Below are 12,516 nucleotides of genomic sequence, written 5' to 3'. Positions count from 1 at the left end.
ACAGTGTAATAGCAGGAGCCCAAGTCCTGCAAGCACAGCGTCCCCGCCGAGGTGGTGGTCTCTGAGCTGAGTACAGCACAAAAGCTGTGAGTCGGCCACGGCCCTGCCACTGTCCCTGGTCTAAGGCTATGATGGCCACCGTCCTCCGCAACCCCCCACCCACAGTCTCCCTGCCGTCAGTTCTTCGGCCGGACCCAGCCGGTTACTGGTGGTTTGATCCAGCCTTTTTCTCTCAGCGGTTTGAGCTCGGATTGTCCCCGTCCTTGCTGGGTCAAGATTGCAGTAGTTGTCCATTGACACAGGTGGAAACCCTACAGGGGTCCCCGCATGTGTCCTGCCCCAGTTGCACACCCAAGACAATCAGAATAAGGTTGGTCCTGGCCTGCAGAGCCCCGAGCTCCAAGTGGCTGGGTGATGGCTCTTCCCTCCAGATCAGTGGAACCCTTGTTGTCCTTCGGTGGAAGCGTCCCCTCCACCCCGGCTTCCAGCCTGGCAGCGTCTCCAGTTTAGGGGGCCATTCCTGCCCCCCTGGATTCTCTGACCCTGTGTTGTAAACACAGGTAGATCCAGGTTTGGGGGGCCTCACACTTGTACAGATTTGGGAGCTGTGTCGGGAATTCCGGGCCACTCCTGGATTCAGTGATTTGCTTGGAGGACTTGTAGAATTTGGCACAGACTGTTGAACTTGTGGCTGAGCTTTATTCCAGAGAACGGGTGGTAATCAGCATCAGCAAAGGAACATGTGGCAAAATCAGGGCAACAAGCACAGCTTCCAGAACCCTCTCCCAGAGACCCCGCAGGACACACTCCCAATTCCCACAGCAGCAGGCGGTGACAGCATGTGTGGAATGCTGCCCACTGGGATGCTCACCGGAGACTCAGCACCCAGGGTGTTCACAGGGGGCTGGTCGTGTTGGCGCCCTCTGCCTGGCACAAACCCCGATTCCTAATGCCTAGGAGGAAGTCAGGAGTTCCCCATAAGCCATATTTATTTGTTGAGTTTAGGCTCAATGGGCCACTCTTAGGGAACGGCAGGAACCTTCTGGAAACTGAAGCTCCCAGACACCAGCTAACCCCGTGAGCACATCTTCCGAAGGAGAGCCGTCTCAGCCCCGCCGTGTTAACTCTTTCCTGCATAGTGCTGTTTTCAACAAATAGAAGACAAAATCACATACGCGAAATTAAGTGAACAGAGTGACAAGAGAAACCCTAATACGTAACGTAAATTTTTAGAGTTCACCAAAAGCACAAACATCACAAAACAAAGATCAACATAATGTCGTGAATTGTCTTCCCGAAATATTTCTCTAACACGTTTCCCTTATGCTTTTGGGGGGTTTTTTCGGTTTGCTTTTTGTTTATTCAGGCAGGAAGCAGGATTTATTGGTGGGCATGAATGGGGACAGGCAGTCTGAAGTTCTCGTGAGTGCAGAGCCCGCCATTTGTCCAAGGGGCCGTGATGAGGGATGTATTTGACCCCATAGCCATCTGGGATGGACAGCTTTTCAGCCACCATGTCTTCAGATTCGTCCGCATTAAACTCAGTAAAGCCCCACTTCTTGGAGACGTGGATCTTCTGGTGGCCAGGGAACTTGAACTTGGCCCTGCGAGGGGCCTCCGTCACAGGCCCCTTGTTCGCAGCTTGGTACGGATGGACACGACGACTTGGCCAGTGCGCACCCCCGGCCACTGTGCCCTGGGGCTTTCCAAAGACACCCCGCATACCTGTCTGCAGCCTAGATTGGAGAAAGCATGTGATCAGACATCAATCTCCACTTGAAGCGCTGTCTCCGCGGTCCCTTAGGGCCACCCGTGCAGTCAGTAGGCTGCACACACTACCGGGGAGGCTGCTGTTGGCCGCCATCGCACAGCAGCCTCCGCGGGGAAAGGCACAGCCAGAAACCCTGACACCGAGGACAGCACAGACGCGTCCCGACAGCGTCCCACCCTCAGAGGGGCTAATAGTCGGCTGGGAGTGTGCAGGACCCTCAACGGGCTGTCACTTTCCCATTAGACTGAAGGGGAACTTGGGAAGATAGGTGAGTCCAGGGTCGTGAGCTCGTTGCCCCAGGCCATCAGCTCTAACTGGGGTCCCTAGCGTGCAGCGCTAGCCAGTGGGAGGTACGGCAAGCCTGGGCAAGCCAGGAGGGTGGTGCTAGCAGAGGGACTCTGGGTGGGAGGGTCCAGGGTCACGGGTCACTGCTGCACGGGTGGGGTGTTTAGCAGCAGCAGTGAAAGCTGTGCAGAACCACCCGCTGACCCCCGGCCACTCCACTCACGGGCATTTGCCTAAGCAAAGCTGTGATGTCTTTGTCTGCTAAGTGCAAAATCTGGGCTTCAAAAAGCAATTAGTGTTACCTATCTCTCCCGGGCAACTACCACACGATCCTGGTCCCTTGCACAGTTCAGGATTTTCTGTTGAAAACTGGACACTTAAATTTTTTTTTTAAGCTTACTTATTTATTTTGAGAGAGAGAGAGGGACAGAGAGCACATGTGGGGTAGGGGCAGAGAGAGAGAGAGAGAGAGGGACAGAGAGACAGAATTCTAAGCACTTTCCGCGCTGTCCGCACGGAGCCTGACGAGGGGCTCGAACTCATGAATTGTGAGATCATGACCTGAGCCCGGATCAAGAATCAGATACTTAACCAACCGAGCCACCCAGGCGCCCTGAAAACTGGACATTTTAGACGAGCCGTTATAGTGACTGTGGATTATGATTGGTTCATCATTTGTTGATCTTGCTGTTTTGTTAGTTTATTTGTCCAGTGGCTTCGTTTATTATTATTTTGTTAGTTTTCATGTCTAGTCTGGACAGTTCCGTGAAGTCTATTCCTCCACAGTGCGTAGCCTATGATGTCACTACTCAGATCCCCACCACCCGGGTCTCATACTGAAGCCTGGCTGCCTAGAAGTCACACGTGGGTCAGGACAGCTTGGGGTTCAGCCACCAACCGGGCAAAGATTGTGCTTAAGCGACCCCCCGCCAGTGAGGTGCCATCCACGGCTGATGGGTCAGCGTGCGGCTGGAGAACGCCTCGTGTCCAGCCGGTGTATTAGGCTGAGGGATACCCTCCAAGGCCCCAGTCCCCCAAAGCTATGAGTGTTACCTTACGTGGCAAAAGGAATCTTGCAGGTAAGATTAAGTTGAGGATCTTGAGATGGGAAGACTGTCGGGGATTATCCAGGCGGGCCCTCAGTGTCATCGCGAGTATCCCCTTTAGTCTGGTCGCCAAAGAAGAGAAGGCAAAGTGTGGAGACAGAGACTGGAGCGATGTAGCCCCAAGCGCACAGCATGGAACGAATTCCCCCCCCCCTCCCCGGGCCCTCCAGAAGGAACCATTCCCGCGAGCACCTCGATTTTAACCCATAGCACTCGTCTGGAGCTTCTGGCCTCCAGAACTGTAAGAGAATAAATGTGTGTCGTTTTAAGCCTTCGAGTTTGTGGTCATTTGCTGGAGGCTTTTCATAACTTTTCAGCACGAAGATCTCAACATTGACTCCTACGGCACCACACTCAACACCCAAAGGAAGTCAGTCCTGGGCGGGGTCTGGGGGAACTGGGGGCCGGACAGAGGAAATGCCCCTGGTCTTCAAGTGTGTGTTAGGGGGATGGTAGCCTCAGCTTGTCCTGCCCAGTGTGGACCCTCTCACGTAGGGCTGGGCGCCGGGGGGAGGGGAGTCCCCACGTTCTCGGCTAAACCCTGTCAGGATGGAACTTTCATGGTTGGGAACAGGGCTTGGGAGGGAGGAGGTTCTGGCTCAAATGCCACACATTCTGCTCTTCTCACCAACACTTACTAGACCTCCTAGGATAAATGCCGCTTGCCCTTTGGTCAAAATCCGGAGTCAGCGGGTCCCACAGCCCTCCTGGAAGTCCTGCCCCTGCCAGGCCTCTCGAGGTCAAGGGTTGATGCAGGCGTGCTGTCACTTCTACCGCATTCTTCTGGGCAAAATGAGGCCCAAGGGCCAGTCCAGACTCCAGGGGCTGATAACCGGATCTCGTTTCTTCCAGGGAGGGCGGTGTGTGTACCTCCCGTGGCAGCCCGTGTTTCGCCATCTACCCCCGGGTGCGGACACCCCCGGGGCTCCTCCGGTACGTGGGAGGGGCTACTTCTGCGCCCCAGGGGCCGCGCAAGATTCAGCCTCGGGGCCCCGCGTCTGTCGGAGGAGAGTGTGCGGCAGCCCCGCCTGGGCCACAGGTCCTGGATTCCCTCCACCCGGAGGCCGTGCGCCTTTGCCGTTGCCTCAAGTGCAACGGCTGGGCACGACATCAGTGTGTTAATTCATAGCTCTCCCAGCCAGGAGTCTTGGTACGGCGGTCGCATCGAGACACTGGACTTCAATGACCATCTGATGTGACTTCCTTTCAGCTTGAAGAATTGTCTTTTTGTTAAGTTTGAGGTAAAATGGATAGATAACATTATACAGAAATTTCAGGCATACGATCTTATATTCGACATCTGTATACACTACAAAGTGACCACCACCAGAAGACGACCAATATCACCATACAGTCGATCCACTCACACATTTTGCCCCCCCCAACCATCAGTCTGTTCTCTGTATCTATGAATTTATGTTTTGCTTTGTTCGTTCAGATTCCACAGGAGTAAAATCATATATTTGTCTTTCTCTGCCCAACTTATGTCCTGTGGCATAATACCCTCAACTCCATCCATGTTATCAAAAAAAGGCAAGATTTTATTTTTTTTTCTGGCTGAGTAATATTCTATGAGGTGTGTGTGTGTGTGTGTGTGTGTGTGTGTAACATCCTCTTTATCCATTCATCCACTGATGGACACTTGGGTTGTTTCTATATCTTGATGACTGTAAGTAATGCTGCTATGCACATAAGGGTGCAGATATCTTTTTTGAATTATTGTTTTTGTTCTCTTCAGAAAAGCGTCCAGAAGTGGAATGGCTGGGTCATGCGGCAATTCTACTCTTAATTTTTTGAGGAACTTCCATACTGTTGTCCACAGTGTCTACACCAATTTCCACTCCCACCAACAGTGCGCGAGGGTTGTCTTTTTTCCCACATCCTGGCCAACACGTGTGATTTCTAGCCATTCTAACAGGTGAGAGGCGGTGTCCGTCTCATCGTGGTTTTGGTTTGCACTTCCCTAATAATTAGCGATGTTGGACGTCTTTTCATGTGTCCGTCGGCCACCTGTTTGTCTTTGGAAAAATATCTATTCAGATCCTCCGCCCATTTTTAAATCAGGTTGTTTTTTTTAAATTGTTGAGTTGTATGAGTTCCTTACTTTTTATGAGTTCTTTATATATTTTGAATATTAAGCCCTTATTAGATGTAGGACCTGCAAGTATCTTCTGTTCAGTCGCTACCTTTTCTTTCTGGTTCTGGTTTCCTTTGCGGTGCAGAAGCTTTTTAGTTTCCCGTTTGTTTATGTTTGCTTTTTGTTTCCCTTTCTTTGGAGTCAGATCCACAAATATATTGCTAAGACCAGTGTCAAGGAGCTGACTGCCTATGTTTTCGCCTAGGAATTTTATGGTTTCAGGTCTTATACTCAAGCCTTTAGTTCATTTTGAGTTAATTTTGTGTATAGCGTAAGATAGTAGTCAAGTTTCATTCCTTTGCATGCGGCTGTCCAGTTTTCCCAGCACCATTTATTGAAGAGATCGTCCTTTCTCCATTGTATGTTCTTGGCTTCTTCATATTAAATGAATTGTTTATATGTGTGTGGGTTTATTTCTGGGCTCTCAGTTTTTCATTGATCTGTGTGTCTGTTTTTATTCCAATACCATACTGTTTTGAGTACTATAGCTTTGTAGTATAGTTTGGAGTCAGAAAGCATGATACCTTTGGCTTTGTTCTTTTTCAGGATTGTTTTGGCTATTTGGGATTTTTTTGGTGGTTCCTACAAATTTTAGAATTATTTATTCTAGTTCTGTGAAAAATGTCATTGGAATTTTGATAGAGATTACATTGAATCTGTAGATTGCTTTGGATGGTATGGACATTTTAACAATAGTAATTCTTCCAATCCATGATCATGGGATATCTTTCCACTTCTTTGTGCTGTTTTCAATTTTCTGTCATCAGTGTCTCATAGTCTTCAGTGTTCAGATTTCACTTCCTTGGTTAAACTTATTTCTAGGTATTTTATTCTTTTTGATGCAATTGTAAGTAGGATTGCTTTCTTAATTTACGTTTTTTATAGGTAATTATTGGTATATAGAAATACCACACACAAAAAAGAAATGTCACAGATTTCTGTAAATTGAGTTTGTATCCTACAACCTTATTGAATGTGTTGATTAGTTCTAATAGGTTTTTGGTGGAGAATTTAGAGTTTTCTATATAGTATTACATCATCTTCAAATAATGACATTTTTACCTCTTTATTTCAAATTTAGATGCTTTTTATTTACTTATCCTGCCTTATTGTTATGGCTGGGATTTCCAATACTGTATTGAATAAATGTGGTAAGAGTGGACATTCTTGTCTTGTTCCTGATCTTAGAGGGAAGGCTTTCAGTTTGTCACGGGTGAGTATGATGTTAGCCATGGGCTTTTCATATATGACCTTTATTATGTTGATGTTCCCACTATACCCAATTTGTTGAGAATTTTGATCATAAGTGGATGTTGAATTTTGCCAAATGCATTTTTCATATCTATTGAGATGATCATATGGATTTTCTTCTTCCTTTTGTCAATGTAGTGTATCATGTTGATTGATTTGTGGATGTTGAACAAATAAATAAATCCTACTTAATCATGGTGTATGATCCTTGTAATGTATTGTTTAATTCAGTTTGTTGATATTTTGTTGAGGATTATTGTGTCTATGATTATAAAAAAATATTGTCCTGTAATTTTCTTTTTTGTTGTTGTTGTTGTGTCCTTGTCTGTTTTTGGTATCAGGGTAATGCTAGCCTTGTAAAAGGAGTTTCAAAGTGTTCTCTCTTCTTCAATTCTTTGGAAGAGTTTGAGAAGGATAGGTATTAAATTTTTTTTTGTATGTTTGATAGAATTCACCAGCAAAAACATCTAGTCTTGGACTTTTGTTTGTTGGGAGGTTTCTGATTACTGATTCAATCTCCTTACTAGAAATAAGTGTATTCAGATTTTCTATTTCTTCCTGATTCAGTCTTAGAAAATTGTATGTTTCTAAGAGTTTATCTATTTCTTCTAGGTTGTCCAATTTGTTGACATTTAATTGTTCATAGTAGTTTCTTACGATTCTTTGTATTTCTGTGGTATCAATTGTAACTTCTCTTTCTGTCTGTCTTTATTTGATCCCTCTATCTTTTTTTTTCTTGGTTAGTCTAGCTAAAGGTTTGTAGGTTTTTATCTTTTCAAAGAACGATTAATCTTTTCTATTCTCTTTTTAGTCTTTATTTATTTCTGCTCTTATCTTTATTATTTCCTTCCTTCAACTAACTTTAGGCTTTGCTTGTTCTTTTTCTAGTTCTTTTAGGTGTAAAGTTAGATTGTTTGTTTGAGATTTTTCTTCTTGAGGTAGGCCTGTACTGCTATGAACTTCCCTCTTAGAACTGATTTTGCTGTATCCACAGATTTTTGGCATGTTACATTTTTTTTCAAGTATATTTATTTTGAGAGAGAGAGAAAGTGCGAGTTAGGGAGGGGCAGAGAGAGAGAGGGAGGGAGAGAGAATCCCAAGCAGGCTGCACACTGTCAGCATGGAGCCCAATGCGGGGCTTGAACCCACGAAATGTGAGATGATGACCTGAGCCGAAGTCAGATGCTTAACTGACTGAGCCACCCATGCGCCCCTGACATGTTACATCTCTGTTTTCATTTGTCTCTAGGTGTTTTTTTTAATATCTTCATTGACTTATTTGATGACCCATTGTTTGTTCAGTTGCATGTTGTTTGATTTTTAAAAAAGATTTTCAGTAATCTCTATACCCAATGTGGGGCTCAAACTTATAACCCCAAGATTGAGAGTTGCCACCCAGGTGTCCCTATTTTTAAACATTTTTAATGTTTATTTTTATTTTTGAGAGACAGAGAGAGAGAACATGCGAGCGGCGAAGGGGCAGAGAGAGAGGAAGACAGAGAATCTAAAGCAGACTCTGTGCTGTCAGGAAAAAGCCAGATGTGGGGCTCAAACCCACAAACCATGAGATCATGGCCTGAGCCGAACTTGGATGCTCAACCAGCTGAGCCACCCAGGTGCCCCCAAGTTTTATTTTTAAGTAATCTCTATACCCAACATGGGGCTTGAACTTACAACCCCAAAATCAAGAGTCACACGCTCCATGGACTGAACCAGCCAGGTGCCCCCATGTTTTGTATTTTTGATGTCACATTTTACATCTTTTCTATTTTTGGTATCGCTTAACTAATTATTGTAGTTTTACTCCTGATTACTTTCGTCTTTTAACCTTCATACTTGCTTTATAAGTGATTGATCCAGTATCTTTACTATATATGTACATTTCCAGTGAGATTTTTACTTTCATGTGTTTTCTTATTATTAATTAGTGCTATTTCTTTTCAGTTTTAAGCAGGCCCTTTAACATTTATCATAAGTCTAGGGGCTCACGGGTGGCTCAGTCAGTTGAGCATCCGACTCATGTTTTCAACTCAGGTCATGATTTCATGGTTCTGGGTTCAAGCCCCATATCGGGCTCTGTGCTGACAGTGCAGACCCTGCTGGGGATTCTCTCTCTCCACCCCTCCCCCTCTCTTTCTCTCAAAAATGAATAAATAAACTTTAAAAGATTATCATAAGTCCAGTTTAGTGGTGATGAACTCCCTTAGTTTTTCCTTATCTGGGAAACTCTTTTCTTAAAGTTTATTTATTTTGAGAGAGAGAGAGAGAGCACAAGTGGGGGAGAGGCAGAGAGAGAGGAACAGAGAGAACCCCAAGCAGGCTCCACGCTGTCAGCTCAGAGGCCAATGTGGGGTCCATTTCACAAACTGTGAGATCATGACCGGAGCCCAAATCAAGAGTCTGATGCTTAACCGACTGAGCCACCCAGGTGCCCCTTATCTGAAAAACTCTTACTTGTCCCTTCAATTCTGAACGATAACCTTGCTGGAGAGAGAATGCTTGGCTGGACGTTCTCTCCTTTCAGCACTTTGAATATGTCATGTCACTCCCTTCTGACCCGCAATGTTTTTGCTGAAAAATCTGCTGAGAGCCTTATGGGGTTTCCCTTATAAGTAACAGGTTGCTTTTTCTTGCTGCTTTTAAGATTCCCTCTTTAACCTCTACCACTTTGATTATAGTGTGCCTTGGTGTGGATCTCTTCAGGTTCACCTTATTTGGAACTTTCTGGGATTCCTAGGCCTGGATGTCTGTTTCCTTCCCCAGGTTGGGGAAGGTTTGAGATTAGTATTTCTTATTTCTTCAGATAAGTTTCCTGGATCTCTCTTTCTCTTCTTCTGGGATCCTCATAACACAAATGTTATTTTGCTTGGTGTTGTCCCAAAGTTCCCTCAAGTTATCTTCACTTTTTAAAAATCTTTTTTCTTTTTGCTGCGGTGTCTGGGTTCCATTGTTTTATCTTCCGGCTCACTGTTCCATTCTTTTGCTTCATACAGTCTTCTGTTGAGCCCCTCTAGTATATTTTTCAGTTTAGTTGTTGTATTCTTCTTTCTGTGACTTCTCTTTTGTACTTTAGTGTATTTTTTATCTTTGTGTTGAAGTTTGCGCTGTCTCACCCATTCTTCTCCTGAGTTTGCTGAGCATCTTTGTGACCATTACTTTGAAATCAGATTGCTTATCTGTTTCATTTAACAGATAAGGTTTTGCTTTGTTCACTCACTGGGAACATATTCCTCTGTCTCCTCATTTTACTTGACTCTCTGTATTTGTTTCCATGTATTAGGCAAATCAGCTGCCTTCCCCGGTCTTGAAGGAGTGGCTTTGTGTAGAAGATGTCCTGTGGGATTCAGAAACACTATCCCCTCTGGCCACCAGAGCCAGGTGCTCAAGCAGCGTCCTCTCTGTGAGTGACAGGAGCCCACCTGCTATGGTGGGGTCACACTGTGGCTTAGAGGTGGGCGGGGCTCTCACCTGGCCCAGCTGTGGAGTGGTCATGGTGGTGGTGGGTGGGCAGGACCCTCAGCAATCTGTGCTCTCTGGTGCTAATGAGTTAGAATCAGATCACAAAAATGGTGCCTGTGGTAGCTCTGTCTCTGGACAGAGTCTCAACAAACAAGTTCCTTCCTCTCTGAAAAAAAATTTAGGATTAGTAAATGGGTCTCATTCATATATGGTCTACGTGCTTTTCAAGCTGCTGTTTTTGCACTGGGTCCTGGGGTGAGTCAGTCTGTGTGTGAGGTTTGTTTTTTTTTTTTTTTCATTTTTTTCAATGTTTATTTTTGAGAGACACAGAGAGACAAAGTGTGAGTAGGGAAGGGGCAGAGAGAGAGAGGGAGACACAGAATCTGAAGCAGGCTCTAGGCTCTGAGCTGTCAGCACAGAGCCCAACAGGGGACTCAAACCCAAGAACCACAAGATCATGACCTGAGCCAATATCACGAGTCGGATGCTTAACCGACTGAGCCACCCAGGTGCCCCTCCTCTACCTGTTTCAATGCTGCCATTTAATCCTTTGTTGTGGAGGCTTTGTTCATCCAGCTTCCAGGGCTTTTTCAGAAGACATTTCTCCACGTGTAGTTGTCAATTTGTTGTGTCCTTGGAAGGAGATGACTTCAGGATCTTCCACGTGTCCATGTTGTGAAGAACTTTCTTTAGTATTCCTCGTAAGATAGGTCTTCTAGCAGCAAATTCTCTGTCTTTGTTTATCTTGGACTGTCTCTATTTTACCTTAATTTCCAAAAGATCATTTTCCAGAATCTAGGATTCTTGCTTGAGTCATTCTTTCCGGAACTTGGAGTATGTCATCTGGTTTCCTGCCTCTGTTGTTTCTGACGGGGAGTTGGGTGTTCATCTTATTGTTGTTTTCATCTGTGAGGAGTCATTTTAATCCTGTGACTTTGGAGGTTTTCTCTTGGTCTTTTAGTGTTGTGACTGTGATATGCCAGCTCCTAGAGGCCACCCGCACTCCTTGCCACGGGGCCCCCTCAGCAGTGGGGACTCTCCCGGGCATGGAATCTCCTTCACCAGGAAGAGACCTATTCTTTTAAGGACCCACCTGATTCAGTGAGTCTCATCCAAGGTAATCTCCCTTTATTCCTCAGCTGTGCCACATAAATAACCGAATCATGGGGTAAAATCCTTTTTATTCTGGGATTATGCAGGGCCCGTGACCTCGGGGGCCTTAGTATTCTGCTCACAGACCAGTCCCGGCCGCGACTGCCCTGAGCCTGTCACGCCCTTGAGGTAAGATGTCTAGTCCTTTCAGAAATACTCGACTCCGTCATGGTCAGAATCAGGACACTTCCTAGTTATAGGAACTGTTAAAATTGTCACCATTTCCTTTGAGATTGAGCACGGGTCCCACCCCGTCCCCTGGGGCACTGCTGTCAGCCTCCCCTGCAGTCTGCTCTGTGAAGACCCCCGGAGCTGGCCAGGCCACATTTAAGCAGCCGGGGAAGGGCGTGCAAATCCCAGGAGGACTTCGGGTCTACAGGTGGCAACTGTGCTGAGGGGGTCAGCGGCAGGAGATGATGGCGAAGTAAACGCCAATCATAATACAAGGAAAGGACAGACAATGACAGCGGAGGCAGAGAGCTGTGCCGGTAGAGGGCACATGGCATGAAAGAAGGAAGTCCTTCATATGCTCTAAAACGTAAGCTGGGTGGTTACTCTTTGGGGTGGTTCCCCTGCGGCGGGGGCGTGCCGTGGGGCCTGCGGGGTATAGCATACTTTCCGGGCGGCCTGCCCTCCACCTGACACAGCTGCCCCTGCCATCCCTGCCCCATCTCTGTGCCTCCAGCCCTGTCCTGATGCACTTGCCGACTTAGCCGCGTCCCCCGGACCCTGACCCACCACCCCCCGCCCCTGCCTCGCTGTGCAGCTCCTGCTATTTCTAGGCCAGAGGCGCCCCTCCCGCGGGGCAGCTCAAACAGCCACTGTCCTGGCCCCTTGAGATGTCCTGCTGGCTGTGTGACCACCTCGGGGACCGAGCCGTCGCCCAGCCCCGTGAGCCGGCACGGGCAGGGGGGGAGGCTGCAGCTGGGGGCCAGCGGGCAGCCAGATGGGGGATGGGGAGGCCTGGGTCTTTTACTCCCACTCCCTGCAGCACCTCCGTGCCAGGCTGGCATAACGAAGCTTCCGTCCTCCAAGAGGGCCATCCCAGGAGGACTCCAGGCTCTCGGCAGGTCTGGGCTCCTCTAGTCATTTGGCCCTCAGGGACCAGAGGTCAGAGGTCAGGTGTGCCCTGCTCAAGGGGCCTTGGCTCTGACACCCGGAATGCGGCTGAGGCCCGGGGGCAGGGGCGGCCGCTGACCTCACAATGACGGGGTCCGCTACTCCTGGCCAGGCGACAGCTGCTGGCAGCTGCCCCCCCTGCTGCCGGGCATGTCCCCCCTCAGCAGCTACGAGGGTCTGCGGCGGGAGATCCAGCGGCTGGCCCAGGAGAATGAAGAGTTGCGACGGCTTGTGCA

At 47.4% G+C, this 12,516-nt stretch overlaps 1 non-coding gene across 1 annotated transcript; it reads right to left on the bottom strand.

Moving 5' to 3' along the window:
* Nucleotides 1-1,782: 1,782 nt before the first annotated feature.
* On the bottom strand, nucleotides 1,783-1,914 carry LOC124507995 (small nucleolar RNA SNORA70). The gene has a single exon (XR_006961202.1). It is a non-coding gene; the product is annotated as a small nucleolar RNA SNORA70 (small nucleolar RNA).
* Nucleotides 1,915-12,516: the final 10,602 nt, after the last annotated feature.

The sequence above is a fragment of the Lynx rufus genome, unplaced genomic scaffold (assembly GCF_022079265.1).
Source record: "Lynx rufus isolate CCGP_SWC_20201006 ecotype Redwood Valley unplaced genomic scaffold, mLynRuf1.p SCAF_12, whole genome shotgun sequence".
NCBI classification, from domain to species: domain Eukaryota; kingdom Metazoa; phylum Chordata; class Mammalia; order Carnivora; family Felidae; genus Lynx; species Lynx rufus.
This window is presented reverse-complemented; position numbering and strand designations above follow the sequence as displayed.